This window comes from Helianthus annuus, chromosome 11 (assembly GCF_002127325.2).
Source record: "Helianthus annuus cultivar XRQ/B chromosome 11, HanXRQr2.0-SUNRISE, whole genome shotgun sequence".
Lineage (NCBI taxonomy): Eukaryota > Viridiplantae > Streptophyta > Magnoliopsida > Asterales > Asteraceae > Helianthus > Helianthus annuus.
Window position 1 is genome coordinate 143,143,238 of NC_035443.2, and position 27,702 is coordinate 143,170,939.

Genomic DNA, 27,702 nt, shown 5'->3' on the forward strand with positions numbered 1-27,702 from the left:
TCAAACCCTAACATACACAAAATTCACCAATTGAAGGTTCAAATCAAGTCCAAATTAAAATCTGAATATAGATTTGTGATCACCTTGACTAAGGGATCGTAAGGTATGCGAAATTTCATGATTTGGTTCTATCTTAAATTTTAGATGAATTCATGAGATTCAAATCTGAGCATGCATGATAGTTGTTTTGATTAAAATAGTGTATAGGGATGAACCCTAGTCGATTACTTGTTGAAATTTGGCCTAATTCTTGTAAAGTTCATAATCACCATTAGAGATGATATGAGAATTTTGTAGAAAAGTATGGAACATTAGGATTATGATGTTATCCTAGTGTAATTCAAGTTCTATGAAATAGGTTCAGAATTTATTAATGTGAAAATTATGTGAAATTGCCTAAATTGATGTTTATCATGGCTAAATGATAAGTGTTGAACTTAATTATGAATTGTGAGAAATCATGCACAAAAGATGCTCGATAAAATGCCTAAAAGAAGTTAATCGACACAAATTGTGGTGTTGGTAAGGTAACAAGCTTTAGTTATGAGCCGAAAGGTTCTAATGATAATTGGCTTGTATGTTTTAGGCAACACGAGCGAGGCGTCGGGAAGTCAAGCCGGTGCGGACGCTCGTTTGAAGGGAAAGCTTTGAGGTATGTGGCTAACGCTTCATTACTATTGTAAATTAGTTGTCATTGATATTCGTTAATAATTTAGAATGCGAAAATTTAAGTTGTTTGGTTTGCTTGAATGATGGACTTCATAATGGTAAATCAAGCGAGTTATTAAGGGTAGGTACAAACCGGGTAACGGGAGTACCTTATCCGTAATCTACAAGCCCCGGTAATGGGTAGTAATGTATTAAACACGCAAACCGGTAATGGGAGCGTGGGTGTTGAACATAAAGAATCCTAATGATGGGTCACCTTGTTACGAAATAATGTTCCGTATTGTGCCTTGTGGTTTTAAAAGTGCAAAACTGGAACAAACGGGTCAAAACAGCAAAACAGGAAGAATATGCAGAAGCTACCGTAAGTTACTTTTGGGATTGAACCCTACCAGAGGAACAGATAATGAAAGCCAAAACCGGATCACAACAGTGGATTCAGAATAAGCAGCTGTTTACACTTGGCTTTCCCTTTGACAGTGGTAATCTAACAGCTGATGGATCTTAGGTACTGCTCACTATAACAACTGATGAACCAAACACTTATGAAACTCTAAAGACTGCTGAAGACAAACACTGTTGCTCTATCTACTGTTGTTTCCTAAGTACTGCTGAAGACACAAGCACTGCCCATTCAAGGACTGATCACCTTTGAAGAAACCACTGATGCTCAACATCAGTGCTCAGGCTACAACAGCGGAACGTGAAGCAGTAGTTATCTCTTGTTTTGTATTGTACTTATAATCAGTTGTTAAACATCAGTAGTTTGTATAGAACAGTGTTTGTAGGTTGTTAGGTTGTTAGATGTCACTATCATGGTGACGTCAGCTGAGATGCCTCAGTGGTTTGGTTTGCCTATAAATGGAGCAGTATCCTGTACTTTTACATTTGATTGACTGAGTGAATTCTTCTTCTCCAGTCCAATCCTTTCATCTTGTGCAACCAACCTTGGGGTATCAGGCTGAGGGGGAGCTTAGTTTTGTAAGCATGCTTATTATCATTTGCTTTGTATTTCAATCATTCGACTTAATGAGAAGAATTTGTTTACCAAACCATTTTCTCTTTTGATTGTGTTCACAAAGTTTGTTTTCATTTCCGCTGCACTTAATCTTATTTTATATTCATTGATTTGTCAAACTTATACAAACAAGAACAATCATGACAGCCTCCGATCTTAACAATTGGTATCAGAGCCTGGACAGTCAAATTCGATCTAACAATCAATTTGACATAACAGTTCAGCTCAAAATTCATTGATACTAAGGTTGATTGTAGTTAGTTGAAAAACAGAGCAACGATAAAACATGTTCAAAATGATGAATCTGATACTCTGTAAAACAACCAATATGTCATAAGATTCACAAATTTCAAACAACAAGTAAGGTCATGCACAAATCAGTCATTGATTCCAGATCTGGAAACATGTCTGGTAACTATGGTATGACTATCTTCATTCAAAATTGATTTCAACTGTTGTTATGGAATTTGTGATGATTTCATCATGTTCTATGCTAAAGTGTGAACCTCAGATTAACAAAACCTATGTTCATATAAACATTAGTGTTTTGCTGACTTAGAAAGAGGAAAATAAAACTTTAGTCATGAAACCTTATGAGTTAAAAGGCAGGTTGAGAATCCTCAAAAGGACCAAATCAACACTGTCAAAACACATTAAGAAAATCTGGGGTCAAAACAGTCCAAATCATACGTAATGTGAGAATTGGTAATAAAACATGTACAAATCTGGCCAGATCTCTCAAAACATTACTGCAAAATGATTATGGATTAAGCTTTTCTTAAATAAGATCTCCCAGTAAGTATTTCTATACTTATGAATGGGAAGGGTAAAAAGGGAAGAAGAAAATGAACAAAACTCAAAAGTGTGTTTATCTCAAAACTTTTGAAGCCAAAAGAAAAAGAGTATAAACATAAAACACTTATGAGTCCAAAGTTGGGTAAACAATGGTCATCATGCAACTGTGTGCATTCATCAATATAGGAATTGTTCAGGTAACAATGGCATCTCCAGTGATTGACCTTAAAAGAAGAATTTACAATCAATTGACAAGAAAATGATCCTAAACAGTGGTCAAAATAACTTGAGAATGATATGATCATGAGCTTATTTGGAAAGCTACCAGATCCTTTTGATGTTAATTTCAAAATTTTTACAGATTTTTTTCTCTGAATAAAACCAGATATATTATTTTTTTATATATAACATATTTTGTACTTTTACTCATTTTTTATAGTAAAAGTTCATCTCTGGTCAGGATGTAATTTCCTTATTTTTGTGTGAAATTACTATTCCTAAAACTGATCAAAAGGAAATGGTACACATGTCAAGGTCATGTTAAGCTCAAGTTTGTTTATCACAGATCAAAAATTGATTGCAAATTGATTTTGAACTACTGAGATACTCATGTTCTAGCTCGAATAATTAGACACAAAATGAGTAGCCTTAGTAGAAAAGTTTTCATCATCTGGGATGCTAAACCACTGTCAGAAAATAGTGAACATGTGGCAAACCTAGAACATAATTTCCTAAGAAATACTGCTGACAAATTAAACTTGATAATCTAGATCTAAAAATGTAGTTAAGAATAGCATTCCTGCAGAATAACATATGTTGGACATGATATTGAGTTTATACAAGACAAAATCAATCCCCACATCTGATCAAGCAGATGCTAAAATCATTTGTCAAAAGTTGAAACAACTGGTGCACTAACAGTTGATATACTAATGGTCTTCATTTCGTTATCTACCACTGTTTCTCCTTAAAACTACTGATTGTGCTTCAAACATCTGCTCTCTGATGTCTGTCCACTGCTGAAAGTCAACCCCTGTTCTCATTTTCCTCTGATAAGCACTGTTGTTCAAAATCAGTGTTTTATCCGCTGATATGCTATCCACTGATGTGGTAAAAGCATCCACTGATGGTAAAAATCACCCACTGCTTCATTTATTACCGTTGTCACCACTGATACTTGTTTCATCAGTGGCCACCAAAACAAATGTCCTCCATTATTTACTCTTTCATCAGAGGTTGGCACGTGGTTAGTTTTTAGCCGTCAGATCATTATAACCGCTGCCACGTCAGTATTTCCTTTTTCCCTAAATAAAACCCTGATCAAAACCTCATACAGGGTTTCACTGTCGAATTGAATTCCAAACATTCTCTTCACAAAGCAGTTTCCCACTCATAACTTCAAAAACATTTTTCGATCTTCTTCATCAAAATGACGAAATCAAAGTCGAAATCAAAATCAAAACCATCTTCTTCCTCCGCTTCCACAGACGCCACTCAAATAGCCGCTGAAACCACAGAAATTCGTTACAAATCCCCTCACAACTATGTGGGTATACTCACAAAACCCACAACCGACAACACCTTCGACTCCATCATTGACACCTTGTCTACATCAAAGTATAAAACTTTGTTAACAACAGACGCTCCCATTTATCTACAAACCCAGAGAGAGTTCTGGAACAATGCCACCCTTGAAAAACAAGAAGACACTGTCACAGCAATCAACTCCTCGATACAGGGTAAAAAGATTCAAATCTCTCCACAATCTATTTCTGAAGTCTTCAAACTTAATGATCTGGAAGGTAAAATTTCTTTTTCGAAAACTGAGTTGAAAAAGGATTTCATGAATAGGGGTTATGCAGAGCAACCAAAAAGGGATACCTTACAAAAAGGTTTCTTCCCTTCTGCTCCAAGGTTTTTATTTCCACTCTATTGATGTGTGTTTCTAATAAAACAACTTCTTTTAATGAAATACCATCAAAAATTCAATTCATGGGATATGCAATTTTAAATAATGAAAATTTTAATTATTCCCAGGAGATTTTTGATGATTTAGTAAAGAATGTTGATAATAAAGCATTTCTGCTCTTTCCAAGGTTTTTGAGCTATTATTTTGAACAAAAATTTCAAAAGGAAGATGCAGAATTGCCCAAACAAGGTGCTTCTTTTAAAATAAACTGTTTAATGCCTGAAACATTCTCTAGAATGTTGGCACCTATAAAAACAAAAGCAGAGGTGCCTGAGCAGAATTTAGCAGATGAAACTGCTCCTCAGGTATCGGCTGCTGAGCCCACTGCTCCAGGTGATCAAAGCAGCACACCCACTATTTTGAAACCCACACCTGCCACCACCAAAAAGACCAAAAAAAAAACATCCAGAAAGCCCCCCAAACCCAAAACAAAGGCACCTCTAGAAGATGAGATCCCAGAGCCACTGCCAATGACAACACAAATGTCACCAATAACCACTGCTGCTACTTCCTCACAGCAGTTGGAAGAAAGATCTCCACCTTTGCCACAAACTCCTCCTGCATCCTCACAAAAGGATCAGGTTGTAAACACAGGGACCCCACAATATGAAGCTCTGGACCCACTCGGATCCATCTTCCACAGTCCTGATCCCAAGGACATGTCTCTTTCAACTCCTTTACCTTCACCCCCTACATTACCACCATCCATAACACCCTTGTTGCATACAGTTGGTATTACTCAGACACAAACCAGTTCCTCTCAAACACCTATCACCGAGAGTATACTCCCACAAGTGACTGGGTCTGATGTTGATATCTCTGTTATCCCAGGAACAACTGAGGAGGTTACACTGCAGGAGTTACAAGTAACTCCTATCAGTAGTTCAAGTGGAGCAGCCACTACAAATGTTGAACCCACTGGTTTACATTTGGACAGTGGTTACATTCATAAGACTCCATTGAAGGCAATTTCTTCAATAGCACCACTGAGGACACCAATGAGTTTGTTTTAACCACTGGCAACATCAAAAGGTTATCAAGTGCTGAAGAAAGAAGTCCCCAGCACCAAGAACAAGGGGCATCGATGAATGATTTTTGGGATTCAGTCCCTAAGTCACACATTGGTACAACCACTGCTGGTGGGGATTCAGATGATCCCATTAACTTGGGTAATGATTCAAAATATCAGGAATTGACGGGCAGAGTTGAAAACTTGGAAACCTCAGTTGTTGAAATAAAGGATATGGTGCAGCAGCTGTTAAAAGCTCAGAAAGCCCAATCCACTGCTCCTCCAGCTTAAGCACCTGCTCAATCGGCACCTGCTGCAAATGAGTTATGGACCATGTTCCAACCATTGTTGGAAAGACAAAAGCAGATGGCTGATCAGCAGCATGCTATACATGTACAAAAGCTGACAAACATGGTGGAGTCAAGATTTAAAGATACTCAGGCAGATATTAAAGCTATCAAGGCTCATATCCAAAGTGCCTCTGGAAAAGTTCCTCCCACTGTACTCTTCATGAATGAACCCTTCCCAGATAATGCCAAAAAGGGGGAGAAGATCAAGTGAAAAAGAAAGGAATTGATGATGGCATCTTTATTGAGCCAGAAAATAGCCAAACCAAAGCTACTGTATCAACACACACCACATCACCACACACCACCATAACCACTGCTCCACCATCATCTGTGATCGCATCACCAACAACAACTTCACCATCAAAAATAGCCACCCCATCATCACCTCCTGTCAAAAAGCAGAAGACAGCAGATGTTATAACATCTGCTGTAATGACAACAGTGGTTGAAACACCAGTTGTTCCAACTACTGTTAGTCAGTCACTCATCACCACTCAAACCACTGCTATCACAACCCCTGCTCAAAAGCTGAAGACATCTGCTGACATATCAGTAGCTGTAATGACAACAGCAGTTGAAACACCAGTTGTTTCAACCACTGTTAGTCAACCATCCACCACTACTCTCACCATTCCCACATCACAACCAGCAAAGCTCTATACCAGAAAAAGAAAAGTTACTCAGGCAAATGAGGACAAATATGATCCCATTGCTGCAAAATATCCACTGGAACTAGAAGCTATAAAAAATGAGACGAGGCAATTCTACACTGATGATGATCCTTCAAACAGAAGATTTCCTTCACTCATTGGCTTCATAGTCCCAGAAGACATGGATGAATACCTTGAGCTCAAAGCAAGACAGGCTAAGATAAGAGCCAAGGTTGAATGTGAAGGTCAAAGTGCTGAAGCCATTGCTGAAAGATTGGATTTTCTGCTCACAAAAGTCAAACAGATAAAAGATTTTGCACAAGAGCTGAGCAAAGAAAAGGCAGATCAATGAAAAGAGATGAGAAGAAAACTTCTTGCATACATTATGCAAGAAAAATTTTATCCTGCTGAAAAAAACCAATTTGAAGAATGGCCAATAGTGGCTTTAAAGCATGAGGCTGATAGGATTGATAGAATCAAGAATGATCCTAAAAAGAAGAAGAATGCTCCAAATTGGAGCAAATACAAAAAGCTCATCGCGGACCTAACTGCTGAGTACAAAAGAAAGAAAAAGGAGCTGGTGGATGCAAAAATGGATACTGCTGAAGCCATATCAAAATGGTCAAAGCAGCAGACTGATGAAGCCTATGAAAGGCTGAAGAAAAGGAAGATAACTGTTTCAGGCACTTCAAACAAGCATGAACAAATGATGAAGCTTGAACAGCAGATTGAAAACCTCCAAAAACTATTCAAATCAGCAGATAATCCTATTCTTGTGTCAAACCAAGAAGAAGGAAAACAGTTGTTTAGTGAAGAGGTAAAAGAAAAGGAAGCTGAGTACTTCAAGGATACCATCATGAAAATGGGTCTAAAAGAAGATACGTCAGCAAAACTTCAAAACCTTTTTAAAGAGGTATTAACCAAACCTGCATCACCAAACACTTCAACAGGCATGACAAACATTGAGAGGCAAGAGCTAATTGAAAGAGAGACTGCAGAAGACATAGCTGCAGCAAACAATGACATTGAAATGGCCTTCAAAAGAATGTCTGAAAGTCTGCAAGTGTTCTCAAGGCCAACATCTCCAAACTCATCAAAAAATAAATCTCTCCCAAGAAACCCATTAGGATTAAAAATACTAAAGTGGATGTCTGATCAAAAGACCCACGTATTGACCTTGGTCAGATCCAATGGCGAAATGAAGTATATATCAAGGAAAGAAGCACTAGGCCTTAGTGTTGAAGATTTGCAAGATCTCCTTGAACTTACATTGTGTAGGGATGAAGATGACCTGAGTTCCAAGGAATTTGAAGAAGAATTTAAAAGGCAAGCTAAGGAACTTTTGATGAGGAATAAAGGTCCAGAATAATGAAGGGTTTTGGCATTATCTGTTCCAGGGGGAGATTGTTGGGATTGAACCCTACCAGAGGAACAGATAATGAAAGCCAAAACCTGATCACAACAGTGGATTCAGAATAAGCAGCTGTTTACACTTGGCTTTCCCTTTGACAGTGGTAATCTAACAGCTGATGGATCTTAAGTACTGCTCACTATAACAACTGATGAACCAAACACTGATGAAACTCTAAAGACTGCTGAAGACAAACACTATTGCTCTATCTACTGTTGTTTCCTAAGTACTGCTGAAGACACAAGCACTGCCCATTCAAGGACTGATCACCTTTGAAGAAAGCACTGATGCTCAACATCAGTGCTCAGGCTACAACAGCGGAACGTGAAGCAGTAGTTATCTCTTGTTTTGTATTGTACTTATAATCAGTTGTTAAACATCAGTAGTTTGTATAGAACAGTGTTTGTAGGTTGTTAGGTTGTTAGATGTCACTATCATGGTGACGTCAGCTGAGATGCCTCAGTGGTTTGGTTTGCCTATAAATGGAGCAGTATCCTGTACTGTTACATTTGATTGACTGAGTGAATTCTTCTTCTCCAGTCCAATCCTTTCATCTTGTGCAACCAACCTTGGGGTATCAGGCTGAGGGGGAGCTTAGTTTTGTAAGCATGTTTGTTATCATTTGTTTTGTATTTCAATCATTCGACTTAATGAGAAGCATTTGTTTACCAAACCATTTTCTCTTTTGATTTTGTTCACAAAGTTTGTTTTCATTTCCGCTGCACTTAATCTTATTTTATATTCATTGATTTGTCAAATTTATACAAACAAGCACAATCATGACAGCCTCCGATCTTAACAGTTACGGTAGCTACCATAACTTACAGTAGAGGGTAAAATTGTTACGGCAGTTTCCTACTGCCTTACGGTAGACCAGTTTTGCCCAATGGCTACCGTAACTTACGGTGGCCACCGTAAGTTATGGTAGAGCCCAGTCATTTTTCTTAAAAATTGCATATCTTGTTTAACCGAATCCGTTTTTAAGCATAGTTTTGATTATGCTAATTTTTAAGGATTCTAATACTAATAATTGTCAAAATTTCCTGTTTTTAGGTATTGCAAGTATGCGGATGATGATCAAGTCGATGCTCTCGAACCGAACACTTTCAAGATCTTATTCCGCATCTTTTGTACTAATTAGATATTTATAAAACTTATGTAATAGTAGGAATACTTATGTATCCTAACGTCGTTTTAAATGTTAGCTAAACTCGTAAGTACTAAGTCAAGGATAGTGTAAATGTTTTGGTTTGACGTAATTAATGATTAGTTTTATCTAGTCGATAAGACTTTGTGTTTATAAAAGTAGAGTGTTACAACACTTCTCATGTATATCCTTCCCAAGGATGGGTATATTTGTATTTGTATAACTTGCCATGTATTGGCGTCGTATTCCGGTGTGGATTTATACGTACGAGGATACGTATCTTCTTGTAATAGTCAAGTATTCTTATAGTTAATTTTGTGTTAAACTTTCCGGAATATTATTTCTAATAAAAGTCCACTTGTTAAGATCGGAGGCTGTCATGATTGTGTTTGTTTGTATAAAATGAACATTCAGAATATATGAAATTATGTAAAGTGCAGCGGAAATGGATACAAACTTTGTAAACACAATCAAAGAGGAAAATAGTTTTGATAAACACATGCTTTTCATTAAGTTGAATGATTGAGATACAAAGCAAATGATTACAAGCATGCTTACAATACTAAGCTCCCCCTCAGCCTGATACTCCAAGGTTGGTTGCACAAGATGAAAGGATTGGACTGAAGAAGAAAAATCTACTCAGTCAAATCAAATGTAACAGTACAGGGTACTGCTCCATTTATAGGCAGTCCAAACCACTGAAGCATCTCAGCTGACGTCACCATGAAAGTGACATCTAACAACCTAACAAACTCTAACTACTGATCTATACAACTACTGCTTTGCTAACTACTGATATTATATTGTATTACATAAAAAGAATAAAACTGCTGCTGCATCATTCCACTACTCTGAACCCAGCAGTACTTGTCATGATCAGCAATGCTTGACTCAAGGCAGCAGATTGAACAGCAAAGCTTTTAGTCTTCATCAGTCCTTGTGTAGAATCAGCAGTTGTAGGTCAGCAGATGTTTATAGAAGCAGTACTTTGGAGCATATCAGATGTTTGAGCCACATTCAAGGGGAGAGCAAAGTGTAAACTGCTGTTTATTTGAAGTCCTTAGATGTGATCCGGTTTTGGCTTTACATTATCTGTTCCTCTGGTAGGGTTCAATCCCAACACCACTAATATATATATTTCCCAAAATATATATATATTTAAGAGTTATTACTTAGAAAAATTACTTATAATTTTTACTTTCGGCAAAAATATTTGTAGTTCCAAAATAATATATTTTCAAGTCTCACTTAGAAAATATTTATAAACTTATTTTGTCCAAAAATAATGTATTTCAAGTTTACCCAAGAAAATATATATTTTCCCAAAAATAATATATCTTCTAAAAATTCCAAGAAAATATATTTTACTTCCCAAAAATAATATATTTTCTCCTTGTCGAAAATACGATATAACTTGGTAACATTCATAAAATCATATTTTCATTTCTTGTGTCCAAAATATTATTTACCAAAAATATATTCATAAAGGTATTTTCCGGAATATTTTTGTAAGTTACATTTTTTCGTTCGGTTTTACAATATTATGCGTGTAACTTGCGTATTTATTCCTTGGGATTTTTGGTAATATTTTGGATTGTAATTTCTTGGTATATGTTAAGTTATAATATTTCAAATCCTAAAATAATATAACTAATACACAAAGTATACAAATAATCACACACATGTGTCTTCTAAATATATACCTTTCAAATACATATTTAATTATTTTTATTTACAAAAACCAACCTCCAATATTTGTATTTTTGTTACAAAAATTATGGCAAAGTTTATATTGAAAACCATAGTTAAAATACACTTGTAAATATTTGTTAGAAAATATTTTTCTAAGTGTTCATATTTTTAGAAAATTTTGCCATAGTTTCCCCTAAAAATGGAGGTGTCCATGCTATCAAAGCATATCATTTTCTTTTTAAAATCATCACAAACAATCAACAACTTAACCAACACTTACCAAGTGACAAAACAATGCTATTTACATAACAACATGAACTTGAACTTTCATAAAGACTTGTAGTAACTTGGTAGTGTGCTTAGTAGGTTTAGTTACCCTTTGAAATGTATTCACTTCTTTAAAAACTTCATCTTTAAAGAAGTTGGGTGTTTACATCTTCCAAACACATTTTCTAAAAATGCTTCTTTATGTAATCTTTTTGTTACACAAGTGTTTCTACACTTGTTTAACCCTTAAAATAGTATTTGTTTATGTAAGAACCAAGTCTAGGTAAATCTTGTTATTTAACTTAGTTTCTTGAGAAAACTAATTTGGAAATCATCCACTCACAAGACTTGTATTGTGTTTAAATCATTATCACATATGAAAATAACTTTTATTATTCAAGTTCATGTCTACATAAAGTATGATCATCTTGGTCTTTCACAAGATCATCATCTTAACTTACTAGATCATGTGTTTAATCACAATCTAGTAGGTTTCTTATGATGTCTAACATCATAAACACTAACAATCTATCATCAAGAAGCAAAACAATACTAAACAATATGTATTCTTATGTTATTAAGCTTTATGTTAAAGGTTTATCTTCTTGTTCATTAGTGTTCTTTATGATTATCATCACATATCATCTTTTAACCAACTAAATGAGAAGTAAATTCAAGTGACAAGAGGCTTACTACTAGCACAAGGGCTAGGAATGAACTCTTGAAGATGAAGATGACAAATGTGATGGATAATAGCAAATGGAGGAGGTCCTTGAAGATCCACAAGCTCCAAGCTTCTTATCTTAGCTTCTAACACCTTGTGTACACCTTGGAATGGATGGAAGTTGGATGAAAATGGTGGTGGTGTGGTGGGAGTTTTCGGCCGAGAATGGAGGAGGAGGAATGAGGTTTTGGTGTGTGTTAAAGTGTGTGTGAGATATGAATACAAGATCCTCCAAGTTTACTTATAATCCATATTTGAAGTTTAACCATTGTTTAATATTTTCTCAAAGTACAATACAAGATCTCTAACAAATCCAAATGAGATCAAGGAATATCAAGGGTGAGGCCACCCTTGGTGACCGTCCACCATGGGGGGGGGGGTATTGGTTGGGTTGTAATGGATGGTTAAGCATATTAGTTGAAATCTAAGTGTAGTGTTTAGTGTTTAAGTTAATATGGTGTTATATAGTGTGCTAGGGTGTTCGGGGCTCATAGCTAGCTCAGAAATATTAAAACAATGCTTCTAGTATAATTTTGATGTTTCGGGTAGTGTCTGGTTGTTCGGTTAGATATCGGTTCGTTAAAGTGTCAAACTATACCGTTTAGTGCTCTTTATGTACCCTTTTGTGAAACTTTTAATTCCCGACACTTAGGAAAGCATCCAGGACCATTTAGTCATATTTTTGCATGTTACAAGCTTATTAAAAAGCTGATTTATGCTGAATTCAGCACTTTATGTGGGTTTTAGACACTTTCCGGCACTTAAACTATCACTTAGGAATGCAGTTTTGTGGTCCTTACTTCCCTACCCACTATACTAGTGTAGTACTTAGTCTCTGGCTCATACTGGGTCTCAAAACATTGTTTGTCTATGTACTGAACCTCGTCAGCATTTTTTCTGAGTTATCCGCTAACTGTGCTAGCTGTGCTTTGTGCATCATTTATGTCAATATGGTTTATATGTAAATATGATGTGACATTATGCAATATGTGATGCACATGTAAGTATGATGCAGTATTCAGAAAGCAGTTAATTGTAATTCAGCACAGTCATTAAGAACTAGTCATGATTAATTAATTGTATGGATACATGCAAATTTGGCAGTTGTCACATAACCGAGGCCCTGTGAGGGTGTGCGATTCATATATGTGCTCGGCCCAACCAAATATAAAGCCCAATGGACTGTGCGATTAGATGTAAGTGTGTGATTAGGTCAAGAGTGTGCGAATGACCATACCTTTGTGCGATCCGAAAGGTGTGCGACTATAGTATAAGTGTGCGTCTAGATTATCATTATTGTGCGGTTCATGCTTGGCGTACAGCCCAACAGTTCATGTCCCACACAAAGGTGTGCGGCCAATTTACAGTATGCGACTCATATAATGTGTGGCCCAATAAGGAACGGCCCACAACCAGTGTGCGACTGTCTTCCGAATGTGCGATCCCATATAGGTGCAGCCCACTAGTCTACCCAATCCACCCTATGAAGTGTGTGGCCCAATTGCTACTGGCCCAACTGTGAGGTGTGCGGCCAAGCATGAGATTTATAATTGTTCATTATGCAGCTAGAGTACATGCAGTTTATGGGTGTGCGATCACAAGGCACTTGTGCGACATCTGTTAACCTAATATTCCCTCTTGCATCAACTGTTTGCCCAATGAAGAAAAGTGTGCGATGTGCATCTCTAGAAGTACAACATGCATGTGTGTGTGTAACAAGTAAGTGTGCGATCGGTTACATCTTGCCGCGAATTACAGAATCAATTACAAGTAGCATAGTCAATTAAATCAATCAGCAAACAATTCACATGAACCCTAGCCTCTACCGAAACATTAACGTATGATCATAAATCAAATCGAATCAACACAATATAGAAGAAAACAAAACTGTTTCATTGATTACTTATCATCCCCCTAGTTCATGAACACTCGTCATCGCTACATCGCTACATCCTAGTTTCGTTTTCATCTCATCCTAACCGATTCAGCCCTAGGTTCACATAATCATATCAACCCCTATAAAATCAGATCATATAGTATACATTCAGACAAGTTTAAGTAGGTTTCTTAATAATCATGCCAATCAAAATAATACTTCAAACAATAAACGCAGCCATGTATGTCAAAACCAAACCGTTGTAATACACTTACCAGTCTAAATGATGCAATCGGAGGTGTTTAGGGTCGAGAGAAGGCTTCGAGGAGAGCAACTGCCATTGACGCCGAGAGAGGAAAAGGGAGTGCTAGGGTTTGCTATCTCATTCCTTTTAAGGTTATAAAACTCATACACAACACATGTATGTGTTTTATGTTCGAGAGGTACAGGCTAGGACTGCTTGGGCTCTGTTTCGGGCCAAGAGGGGCTGGGCCGCGGACACCCCATATTGCCAAGGAGAGGTGTGCGGCCGTAGTGAGGGTGTGCGACATGATTAGAGTTGTGCGACTGGGTTTTTCGTAGTAATTGATCTATATAATATGCAACCAACACATAAACACATTCAAATAAACATAAACTATAATCACACAAATTTAACACAATGCTCACATACCTTGACGTATACTGGCAGATGAAACATAACGACACTAGCTAAATGGTTGCAAAAGTTTGGGTTGTCACATCATCCCCAACTTGAAAGAAATTTCGTCCCGAAATTTGATAAGCAGTCTCGGCGAAAAGGGGTGATAGCTTAGGTTGACTGTTAGGATGACTGTGGGTTTTCATCGGGTGCCACATCATCCCCAACTTGAAAGGAATTTCGTTCCGAAATTCACCAGTTGCCTCAGGATTGCTTCAGCAGGTTTGTACGATTGAGAATACTTAATCCTGAGTTCCAACGAACTCTCATAGTTGAAATTCAACTGCACTTGCGAACTTTAACTTCGCGGTCCATGATTCGGATAGGCTCCTCGACAACCGCAATTTGTTGTCCATCTTCAGCTCCTGCAATGGTACCACAAGTGTTTCATCGGACAAATACTTCTTTAGGTTAGAGACGTGGAAGACATCGTGAACGTTACCCAATTCTTCAGGTAACTCGAGTTTATACGCTACTTTACCGATTCACTCCAGGATTTTGAATGGCCCAACGTAGCGTGGATTAAGCTTGTCGCGCTTCCCAAAGCGTATCACACCCTTCCAGGGTGAGACTTTCAATACCACATGATTTCCTGCTGTGAATTCTAAGGATTTCTTACGCTATTCAGCTTTTCTGACGGTCACGCACTGCCGCCATACAATTTTCGATCTAAACAATCATCTCAAGAGTTTCGAGTACAAATCCTGGACCTGTTGTAACAGCTCTCACTAAAATTAATACTTAGTAGGTTAATTATCTATTAAGGAAACCCTAATTGAGAAACCCAAGTAATTCTGCACTAACCCTAAAATTTTCAGAACAATCGGAATTAGGATCAGGGCCCCTAAAACTCAAGGGGGTTAAACCCTAATTGATAATTATCCTTCGAAACTCGTTGTCTAAATTCTGAAATTTCAAATCAGCAACTCAGCAGGCCTATACCCACGACAAGGCTACCCTAGGCCATAGAGGTGTGCCCCGCGACACGCGATAGGGACCAAGAAACCCTTCGCGACACGCGGGCGGTTCCAATTTCCAGTATATATAGAGGGGGTTGGGACTTGAATGCTGGCATTTGTTTGACGATCAAATTCCAAACGTACGTTAAGTAATAACAGAACAGTTCACAACACACACTAATCTCGAAACGCTGCCGCAATCAGGGTAATAACTCGATCGCTATTACGATTCAACGTCCGATCGATTGTAACTATCCAACGATTGTTTTAGTGCTGCTCAAATTGAGTTATACTTTGTTATTCATCGTGATTTCGACTTGAATGTTTGAGTGCTGTTCGAACTCGGACTATACTCTGTCATTCGTTGTGAATCCGCTGAACTGTTAAGTATGGCACTTGTAAATCGTTGTGAGGGTTTAATCTCGTGAATTGTCGTAACTGCTGTATTAGTTACTAACCCGTTTGTGTGTGCATTGTTATAAAATTAGGTTAATCAAGGCTTATCAGTAGGCTTATATTCCGCTCGTTAAATCTGCAATGTGAGTCATTCTCTTTTTATCAACTGTTTTACAATACCTCAAGTTATTTTCAAAGGTTATAATTACAGGGATTAAGTCGTGGCTATCTTAATCAATGGCTAGTGGGGTATTGTGCACATTACTAATTTTCTCACAGGGTTAGGCTAATAAGCCCTAACATAGGTTAGGCATATAAGCCCTAACAGTGATAATCATCACTAATTGGGTGACAGGACCCAATAGTGGTATGACCACCGTCACCAGGAGGTGACACGGTGCCATATAACAATAAGATAGGAACCATTGTAATCGCTCTTATGCTGTAATTTATAACTAAATGTTATTTTTATCAAAATGAATGATTCACTCAGTATTTCCCCGCTGACAAAACCTTTTTCAAACATGTTTCAGGTGATCTGTTGTAAACAAAGAAAAGTGCCGTGGAGCACTACAAGCTTAGAAAAGTGGCTCAATGTAAATAAATAAAGAAACATGTTTTGAGAAATAAAGATTTCCCTGAGAAATCACCTTATTGTAAATTATGGGATTTATCCCTATATTATATAAACGAGCAGTTTTAATATTAAAAAGATCCTGTTTAAAACGGCTTCCGCTGTCATTTAAATAGATACCACGGGATTTCCTGCCTCGCGGCTCTGGACCGGGTCAAACCGGGGCCGAGGGCCGTGACAGGAAAAGGTGGTATCAGAGCCACTGATATAAGCTTACTACTGATTTAAGTCTATTAAATTATTTGAGGAATACTTAAATTGCCATTTTGTGATTATGTGTTCTAATTAGTTAATTGTTAGTTAAAGTATGGGTAAACAAAGGCTTTCTGCCATCTACCACAAACTAGATACTGCACCCACGGAAAAAGGAACCTCTTCCTCCAAATACCCAGCAAACCTGGAAGAAGGAATTTTTTTCCGTAAAGCACAATATGAGAATCCTCTTACCCCAGAGAAAAGAAACTCGATTATTAGGAAAAGCCAGAAACCCCAAGTCAAGAAAGTGAGGTTTAATCCGGAAATCCAGGAATTTAATACTAGTCCACCTTGGGAGGACAACTTAGATGAAAAATGGGCAAATCTTTATATGCTAGCTACCATAGCAGAGAATGCAAACCTCTAAACTATCAATAAGCCTGATTTAGTAGAAAATCACTACCCCGTAAATAAATAAATCAATCCTAGTGTGTTCTCTTTCCTGTTGTCTCTTGTACAAATTAGTATGCAATAAAACTTCAATGTTTATTTGTTAAACTTTGTTCCAAAAGTTTTAACTTAGCATTTTTGTGCATTTCGCATATATGCTACACAACATGAGTGAGATATCGGAAGCATTTCAGAATCTCAACCTCTACCCAGTACCAATTGAAGTCTCCCACGACTTTACTGGTTATATTGCTGACATAGAGGAACCTCTGGAATTCCAAGCTCCACCGCTGGAAAAAGTAAAACCTAAAAAGAAAAAAGATATGTAGGATGGAGGAAAGTGCGCAGGAGAAAGCCAGCCACTAGGAAACTCCCCAAAATAGAAAACCCTATAGACAAAGGAAAAGGAATCGAAACCGGAGAGAATTCTAAGCCAGCAGAGATAGAAATCAGGAAAGATTCTAAACAAAAAGGAATAGAAATTGGAGAGAGCTCTAGACAACCTGAAGAAATCACATTTCAAGATGAAATAGACCGTCTACTGGCAAATTGTGATGTCATTAGCCCTATCCACAATAATCTATATCCTTACCCTACCGAAAATCAACTTCCCGTAAATCTGGAACCAGCTATTCCAGACCCACTAATCCACACTCGACCTTTAGGCTAAATGGAAGAATGGTGGACGAATGACTGGCAATTCCAAAATATGATCAACAGTCCTTATTCCTTCCTCCCACAGTTTGATCCAGAACCATTCCCCAATCCTCCAATGAGCAACGAAAACTTAGCCGAACTTCGTCAGTTCGGTGAAGAGCTGATAGGTACAGGGAATAGGATCCGGGAAATGGGGGGAACAAATCTCCTGGAAGTACGACGAGAGGGAGCGTCGCTACTAAAACTGCCAGTTGACCAAAAGGATAGTGAGATGGGAAGTATGTCTGTATCATAATAGTAATAGTAAAAATCTAACTCAGTAAAATGGGAAATAAAACATTGTAAGATAAACAGTGTGTATGGATGCCTATATAATCTATAAAACAAAATAGAAGTCGAAACATCGACAATTTTGGCTGGATATACATATGTGTTGTGAAAAAGATTTATGTGATTACTTGCAATTGTTTTATTCACAATCATTTGATACTAATAGTTATATCTATAATAATTATCAGATGGAAAACGCTAGTAATGAACCAGTTAATGAAGGGAATCAATCTGAGCAAAATCAGGAAAACCAATATATGACTATACAAGATATTGAAAATATTATTACTCAAGGGATAGCCAATGCTATTCCAGTAATCATGGCTGCTGCTCAGAAACCTGTTGAACCGCAACAAATCATTCCTAGTAAACGTACCCAGGAAGACAATTTTAGTCATAGTGTAAATGGAGGCGGTAATCATGACGATAATAATCCACGACAGGCTCCACCTCCTAAGAAAATGAAAGCTGCAACGCCTGGTTGCACTTACAAAGAATTTCTTGCTTGCAAACCTGCTGAATTTGCAGGCAACGAAGGAGCAACTGCAGTACTGCGTTGATTAGAGAAAACCGAAGCAGTAATTGCAATAAGTAAGTGTGCCGAAGAAGATCAGGTTATGTATGCTTCAAATTTGTTCAAAGAAGGGGCGTTAGAATGGTGGAATACAGTATTGCAAGCCAAAGGAAGAAGGATAGCTTATGCTATGAGATGGGAAGAATTTAAAATTCTTGTAGAAAGAAAATATTGTCCTGAATATGAAAAGGAACAAATGACAAATAAGTTCCTAAATCATCGTATGACGGGTGTAGATTGTCGTGGTTATACTTCGACATTCTTTGAATATGCTAGAGTGGTACCAACACTAGCTTCGCCAGAACTGGTACTCATTTCCCGTTACGTTTGGGGATTAATTAGTGAAATCCGTAACATCGTTAAAGCTGGGAGACCTCGTACTATTGACGATGCTGTGGAATTAGCTAATACGTTAACCGATGAACTGGTACGCACAAGAGAAGAAGATCGGAAGAAAGAAGTAGCTCAAAAGATTACCCAAGGATTCCGTGTGGGCAATCGTAACAACTTCAAAAGAAAGGGGACTGGACAATCCTCTACTGGACCATTTTGCAATTCTTGCAAAAAGAAGCATTTTGGAAAATGCAAAGGATATTGCAATTTTTGCAAAATTCCAGGGCATCAGGAAGAAGACTGTAGAAGAAAGAAATTCATAGTCTGCTTTAACTGTGGAGAAGCAGGGCATTTCAAAACAGAATGTCCTAAATTGGTTAAACCCACAGACAACAAAGGCAAACCAGCTGATGGAACAATAAAGAAGAATGCCCGAGCATTCCAATTAACTACTCAGGAAGCCGAACTAATTCCTGATGTGATAGCCGGTACGTTCTTAGTTCATGACGTGTTCGCCAAAGTATTATTTGACTCTGGTGCAAACCAAAGTTTTATTAATACTTCATTTTGTCAAGCTCTTAAGTTACCCTTAACCACCCTTAAGCAAATTTTTATGGTCGAAATGGTAGATGGGAATTCTATTAACATAGATAAAGTTTTGCAAGAAGGAAAAATAGAGCTTTTAGGCCATAAGTTTTCTGCAAACTTATTACCTATGAAATTAGCCGGATTCGATGTCGTGTTAGGAATGGATTGGTTATTAGCCAACCATGCTCGAATCCTGTGTGATAAGAATTCCATAGAAATTCGTACCCCCACCGGAGAAGTAATTTTCATCACAGGAGATAAACCTCGAAAGCCACTGAAATTCATTTCAGTAATGAAGTTGGCTAGTTATTCAAGAAAACAAGAAACGGTGTATATGATTTCTGTAATCATTAACACTAAAAGTAAGGAACTTCAGGACATCCCTATAGTCTCAGAATACCCAGATGTATTTCAAGAAGAATTACCTGGATTACCACCCGATAGAGAACTAGAATTTAGAATTCATCTAATTCCGGGCACTACACCAATAGCCAAAGCACCATATCGATTAGCACCCACTGAAATGCTAGAATTGAAAAAGTAGTTAGATGAATTACTAATCAAAGGATTTATACAACCTAGTTCATCCCCTTGGGGAGCACCAGTGTTGTTTGTGAAAAAGAAAGATGGATCGATGAGGATGTGTATCGATTATAGGGAACTAAATAAAGTTACAATTAAGAATCGATACCCATTACCTAGGATTGATGATATTTTTGATCAACTTCAAGGCACTAGGTATTTTTCTAAGATAGAATTAAGATCCAGATATCATCAGCTGAAAGTACAAGAAGAAGACATACCTAAAACCGCTTTCAGAACTAGGTATGGCCATTATGAGTTTACAGTCATGCCCTTTGGACTAACAAATGCTCCAGCAGCATTCATGGACATGATGAACAGATCTGTAAACCATACTTGGATAAATTTGTAATTGTCTTTATCGACGATATACTTATTTATTCAAAGAATCAGAAAGAACACTGTGAGCATCTGCATGCACTCTTAACTTTGTTAAGAAAAGAAAAGCTTTATGCCAAATTCTCAAAGTGTGAATTCTGGCTACAAGAAGTGCAATTTTTAGGTCACATGGTGAATCATGAAGGTATTCACGTAGATCCTTCTAAGATAGAAGCAATCACCAAATGGAAGGTCCCACAAACGGCTATGGAAATTAGAAGTTTTCTAGGCTTAGCTGGATACTACAGACGATTTATTAAGGATTTCTCTAGAATAGTTGAACCTTTGACTAAGCTAACCTGTAAAGCAATTAAGTTTGAATGGGGACCTAGACAATAAGAAGCTTTTAAGATTTTAAAGCACAGATTAACAAATGCTCCAATTTTAGCCTTACCCGAAGGAACAGAAGATTTTGAAGTATATTGTGATGCTTCAAAATTAGGATTCGGATGTGTGTTGATGCAACGCAAAAAGGTAATTGCGTATGCCTCCCGGCAGTTGAAAAAGCACGAAGAAAATTATACAACTCATGACTTAGAATTAGGAGCCATAATTTTGCCCTTAAGATTTGGAGACACTATCTGTACGGAAGCAAGTTTACCATTTATACAGATCACAAAAGCTTAAGGTACATATTTGGGCAAAAAGAATTAAACATAAGGCAAAGAAGATGGATGGATGTCACACCCCGATTTCCACGTGTATCACCGGTGGGCCCGGTGGGGGATTACCGTGACGTAGTTGGCAACAATATAGTCAAACCACACAATTATATGAATGCACAGCGGAAGCATTAAGATAAATATAATTCAACCTTTGAATGTAATATCAAATGTATCACAAATAGTCGAATGGTATCCACAGGGGATCAAAATAATAATAAAAATATTGTTCAACAGACAAGGCATCAAAGCTTGCGAGACTTCTTAAGATGCTAAGGAGCTATAACCAGCCGATTACGTGTAGTACCTGCACTAAATGTTTTTGGGAAAATACGTCAGTTTACACTGGTAAATACATTCAACCGACATTTTTGTAAAATGTTTATTAAAATTGATTTGAATGCACAAGGCACAAACTCTTTTATAACTTGGGAGAATTATTTAATATTATAATCTTGTGAACGAATTACATGTTCCTTCTTTGCGTTCAGTAGCCCGGATCTAGTCCGGGTTAAAGATCAATAGACACACCACATTGCGTAAAACCGAGGTGGGTAAACCAACGGTTACGTCTTTTAATAATATAGACATAATGCCGGGTGTACGCCTACACCCGGATGTCGAGGTCGTGGCCATTTCGTAAAATGATGCCTAGGATATCCGGGACATGGTCATTAACCCCCCAAAGGCTTTTAAGTAACAAGACTGTTTAAACGAACCGATCAAATTATTCAATTAACCACCAAACGATGGAAGATTTGATGCTCGATCAAGCGGTATTTTATATATACCGTAACCCAAGCCCGTAATACGGAAAATAAGTTAAAAGTATTTACCTTTGCAAGTATTGTCCTTAATTGATTAAATCACAGATATCTTTTACTGGGGCTCCTATTCTGGAACGAAGGTTTTAAAATAACCTATTAGAATCCTAACGGGTCTTTATATTAGCCGTAGCCTAGACCGGTCAGTTTCAAGGGCTAGATACGGTTTAATCGCGTGAAAGGCGAAAACCGAGAATGGAATGTGATTCTGACCCAACAAGTTCGAAGACTTGTTTTATATGGGTTTAATATTCACACTCCGGATTTTGGGGTCAAAATAATATGGTTTGACCCGTATCGGCTAATTTACGTAAACTAGTTACATAAGCCGAACCGTGCGCGCAATAGGCGCAACGGGTAACCGTAAGAGTCCTACACTTGTTTCCTAAGTCAATATGCCTTAAAGAGGTTGTGGTATCAGTAGGATACCTTCCGTGATGCCCGTAACGAGTTTAAGTTCATTATACGCCCCGTAGGGGTTTTCCGGTCATTTTAAAGACTTTTTAAAGGAGGTTTTTGAGTTCCACAGGAAATCTGAGTTTCCCGTTCAGTTTCTAAAGTCCAAAATACTTTATTTATTATTTAAAATCAGTAGCAACTGGAATCGGGTCAAAAGACTTTATAGAACTCAAGTTTTGGCTGAAAAGGGCATATTCGGTATTTACCGAACCGTAGCCATAACCGTAGGTTATGAGCAGGTTAAAAATGATTAAAAATATTTAAAAATCCCGAAATATTAATTTACAACAGTGAGTAAAAGGTTTGGTGACGAAATCTTGGTTTAGGTAGGCGTTATGCTAATCACGCCGTTTATCACAAAAGTTTCTTTTAATTGCGCTATTTAGCATAACTCCTATTCTAGACCTCGGATTGGCGTGAAACTTTAGGGACATGCTTAGAATTTAATAAGCAAGGTTATGGTCCCTTCACGTGTCCGAAATACTCGTTTTATTTTGAAAAGGGCGTTACGGTCAACTTTTAAGCAATTAACGGAAATGCGTAAAAGACTCGGACAAACAACGAACCGGTCACAGAGGGTGATACCATGACGTGACCTGGTCCTAAGAGAGTCCTAAGGCATATCTACATTGCACTAAAACGGGTCAGAACTGAAGTCAAAGCAAAAGTCAAACTTTTGCGACATTCGGTTCCGAACCGGGTCAATATAGCAAATGGCCGAATCAAATGAGCTTAGACAAGTTTATATACTTAATATCATGTTTTATAAGTGTTCAAATAGGTTTCAAATCATTTATATAACAGATTATGCAAGAATCGAAAAAATGGCTTTCTGTTGACTTTTTAAGTATACGTTTGACTCGACATTTGAACTAGTTAGAGTGGTGATCAGGGGGAACCCTTTTAGAGGTTTATTACCCACATAAATACCAACACATAACTACTTTTGATTCGACAATTCACTGGACCATTCGTGATTTATCGCAAAGTCAATCGTTAGTTACGACGGATTGACTTTTAAGCTAAACTAAGCAAAAACAAGGCCATAGAAGGTTTGGCATACTTACAGAGACTTGTGCACGACTTAGGAATGTTAGAAGAAAGCTTGTGAGCTCCAGGAATGATCAGAGGATGTGTTTTGAGGTGTGTTTCATTTGTGAACCAAGCATGGCCTTTTATAGTAAAGTTTGGTGCACAAGATCATCACAACACATCCTACATTGCTCATGGATGATCAACAAGTGTCCAGAAGTGCTAGGGGTCAAGTAGAGGGCACCCATGCCTCATTGATTGTTCACAAGTTCGTCTACAAGCCAAATCATTGAATCTGCCCATACTTTCTGCATCTGTATGGTTCACGCAGCCCGCATGGAAGATCAGGCAGCCTTGTACGCGGGCCGCCTGGATCCTTAAATCAGACGCGTATAAATAGAAGGCTCGCGGCCCGCGTTAACTTACCCCATTCTTTAACGCGGCCCGCATTAGGTCAGTTTCTCAAGATTTTTAAATTTTTATAATCATTACTAAATCTTTGTAATTAATAACGAAATCTTTGGTAATTAATAACCTGACCTTTCGGGTTTGAAGGGGTAACTTTGCGATTTGGCCCTTGATTATTTACAACTAAGGGCCTCGTGTTATTTACCCGCATTGTTAAGTCCCCGGTTAGTTTGTTAGTTATCTGGAAAGCCTTTAACTTTCGTTGTTGACGCTTTTAACCTTTCTCATACGAATTTGATCATAACTTTCTCGTTTTAAAATGGAACTTCGCGGAATTTATATAGTACATTCTAGTGAGCGTATTTTACGGTTACAAAGCCTTGGGTACGTCAAAGGGTCACTCAGAGGTATAATTAAACATGTTGACACAGTTAACCCCTGCAGCTTGTAATCTCTCACTTTCTTCCGCGTTTCGCTTCCGTACGATCCATGATTTATTCGTTTGAAGGTACGAGCATCGTTTAGGGTTACTATACGGTATACTTACCCTTGTTTGACATTTATAACCCTCGAATTTACATACTTTCAAGGTTTGTCAACATTAGTCCTTTATTTAATATTAAATGCCACGTGTAACTCAAGACACGTGTCAATACATTATTGGACACAAAATTTCGAGGTGTTACATCCTCACCCCCTTAAAATAAATCTCGACCCGAGATTTACTCAAACAAATAGGGATATTTCTCTTTCATCGTGGATTCAACTTCCCACGTGAATTCGGGACCTCTCCGGCCATCCCATTTAACCTTAACTATCGGTACATGTTTCCTGCGAAGCTTCTTTACTTGTCGGTCTTCAATCGACAAAGGCTTCTCCACAAACTTCAAGCTCTCATCTATATGCACATCTGTGTGTGGGATCACCAATGATTCATCAGCGAAGCACTTCTTTAGATTGCAGATGTGGAATACATTGTGAATTCCATTGAGCTCTTCTGGTAAGTTCAATTTATAGGCAACTGACCCGACCCATTCGATAACCTCGAAAGGTCCTATGTATCTCGGGCTCAGTTTGCCCTTCTTACCGAAGCGCATCACCCCCATCCAGGGTGATACCTTTAGTAATACTTTTTCACCTACCTCGAAGTTAAAATCCTTACGCTTCGGATCAGCGTAACTTTTCTGCATATCTCGGGCAGCTTTGAGACGTTCCCGAATGTGGACAATCTTGTCCGTTGTTTCGAAAACTATCTCTGGTCCTGATAATTGGACCTCTCCCACTTCCGCCCAACAAACAGGCGATCTACACTTCCTACCGTATAATGCCTCGAAGGGCGCAGCCTTTATGCTGGTATGGTAGCTATTGTTGTAGGAGAATTCGATTAGTGGTAGGTTCTTATCCCAACTACCACCCAAATCGATTGCACATGCCCGCAGCATGTCTTCTAACGTTTGAATAGTACGCTCACTCTGACCGTCTGTCTGAGGATGGTAAGCCGTACTAAAGTTCAAACGTGTGCCCAAAGATTGTTGGAAACTCTTCCAGAAATGAGACGTGTATCTAGTATCTCGATCGGAGATAATAGACACAGGTATGCCATGTAAGGCTACAATCTTATCAACATATAACTGGGCTAATGTGTCGGAGCTATAAGTCTCCTTGATGGGTAAGAAATGAGCTGACTTAGTCAGTCTATCGACTATAACCCATATTGTGTCGTTTCCTTTGCTCGTTTTTGGTAACTTGGTGATAAAATCCATAGTTACACACTCCCATTTCCATTCAGGAAGTTCGGGCTGTTGTAGCAAGCCAGATGGCTTTTGATGCTCAGCCTTGACTTGCGCACAAGTTAAGCATTTGGCTACATAAGCGGCTACAGACTTTTTCAAGCCTATCCACCAATAATTTGCCTTTAAATCCTGATACATTTTATCTGCTACAGGATGGACAGAATATTTGGAACTATGGGCTTCCTGGAGGATAACATCTCGTAGTCCTCCATAAATAGGAACCCATATTCGCCCATTCAATCTCAAAATTCCATCCTTGCTAAGAGTTAACTGCTCCTCAGTTACTCCTAACTTTTCTTTAGGATAATTAGCTTCCAACACAGCCTCTCGCTGTGCGGCTAATATCCTTTCAATCAAGTTATTCTTGACTTCAATGCTCTTGGCATTGATGCGGATGGGTTTCATCCTTTCTTTCCGGCTCAGGGCATCAGCGACTACATTCGCCTTGCCGGGATGGTATCTGATCTCACAATCATAATCATTTAAGGTTTCCATCCAACGGCATTGCCTCATGTTCAACTCCTTCTGATTGAACAGATGTTGAAGGCTCTTGTGATCTGAATAGATCACAAACTTGATTCCGTATAGATAATGCCTCCACAGTTTTAGTGCGAACACAATGGCACCCAACTCCAAGTCATGGGTGGTGTAATTCTTTTCGTGCACCTTCAACTGTCTCGAAGCATAGGCAATCACCTTGCCTTTCTGCATGAGCACACACCCCATGCCAGTGTGTGACGCGTCGCAGTAAACTACGAACTCTTCTGTACCTTCCGGTAGCGTCAACACAGGGGCGTTGCTTAGCTTTTGCTTTAAAATATCAAAGGACTCTTGCTGCTTAGGGCCCCAAACAAACCTTTCTTTCTTCTTGGTCAAGGAGGTTAAGGGCGCAGCAATCCTTGAAAAATTTTCAATAAATCTCCTGTAGTATCCTGCCAATCCCAGAAAACTACGAATTTCGGTAGGCGTCTTTGGTTCTTGCCAATTCATGACCGCCTCTACCTTAGCGGGATCCACCTGGATACCACGCTCGCTTACGACATGTCCAAGAAATTGGACCTCTCGTAGCCAGAATTCACATTTAGAGACTTTGGCATAGAGTTTCTCGCGATGCAGCAATTTGAGAATACATCGTAGGTGTTTCTCATGGTCAGCTTTGTTCTTTGAATAGATAAGAATGTCGTCGATGAACACGATGACAAATTTGTCTAAGTACGGCTTGCATACGTGATTCATGAGATCCATGAACGCAGTCGGTGCATTTGTGAGCCCAAAAGGCATCACTAGGAACTCGTAGTGACCGTAGCGAGTCCTAAATGTTGTTTTGTGTACGTCTTCATCTCGAACTTTCAGCTGATGGTAGCCCGACCTCAAGTCGATCTTTGAGAAGTAGCTAGCCCCTTGTAATTGATCAAACAAATCGTCGATTCTTGGCAATGGATATCTATTCTTTATCGTGACCTTATTAAGTTTACGATAGTCGATGCACAGACGCATTGATCCATCCTTCTTCTTAACAAATAGGATAGGTGCTCCCCAGGGAGATGAACTAGGCTTGATGAAACCTTTCGCTAACAGGTCATCCAGCTGGGTCCTTAATTCCTTCATTTCAGTCGGTGCTAGCCTGTAGGGTGCTCTAGCAATGGGAGCTGCTCCAGGGATGATATCTATTCTGAATTCCACTTGCCTATCTGGTGGCAACCTAGGTAGATCTTCGGGGAAAACTTCTGGATACTCCGAAATGACAGGAATGTCCTCTATCTTTGGTTTGGGCTCTTCAATTATCACCTGTGCCATGTAGATGACACAGCCTCTTTTTAAGCATCTTGAAGCCTTGAGCATAGTTACGTTCTCGGGCAATCCATACTGCGTATCCCCTCGAATGGTGAGCGAGTCACCAGTCGGGGTTTTTAGCACTATTTGTTTTCTGTTGCAGACGATCTGGGCCTGGTTGTGGGATAACCAGTCCATACCCAGAACGATGTCAAAACCAGCCAGATTAAAGGGAAGTAGAGATAGGGGAAAAGAATGGTTCTTAATGGATATCATACATCCATCTAATATATTGGAGACGGTTTCTACCGTGCCGTCTGCTAGCTCTACCTCGTATTTCACATTTAGGGTTTTGACAGGCATATTCAACAGTTTGCAAAATTTTTGGTCTACGAAGGACT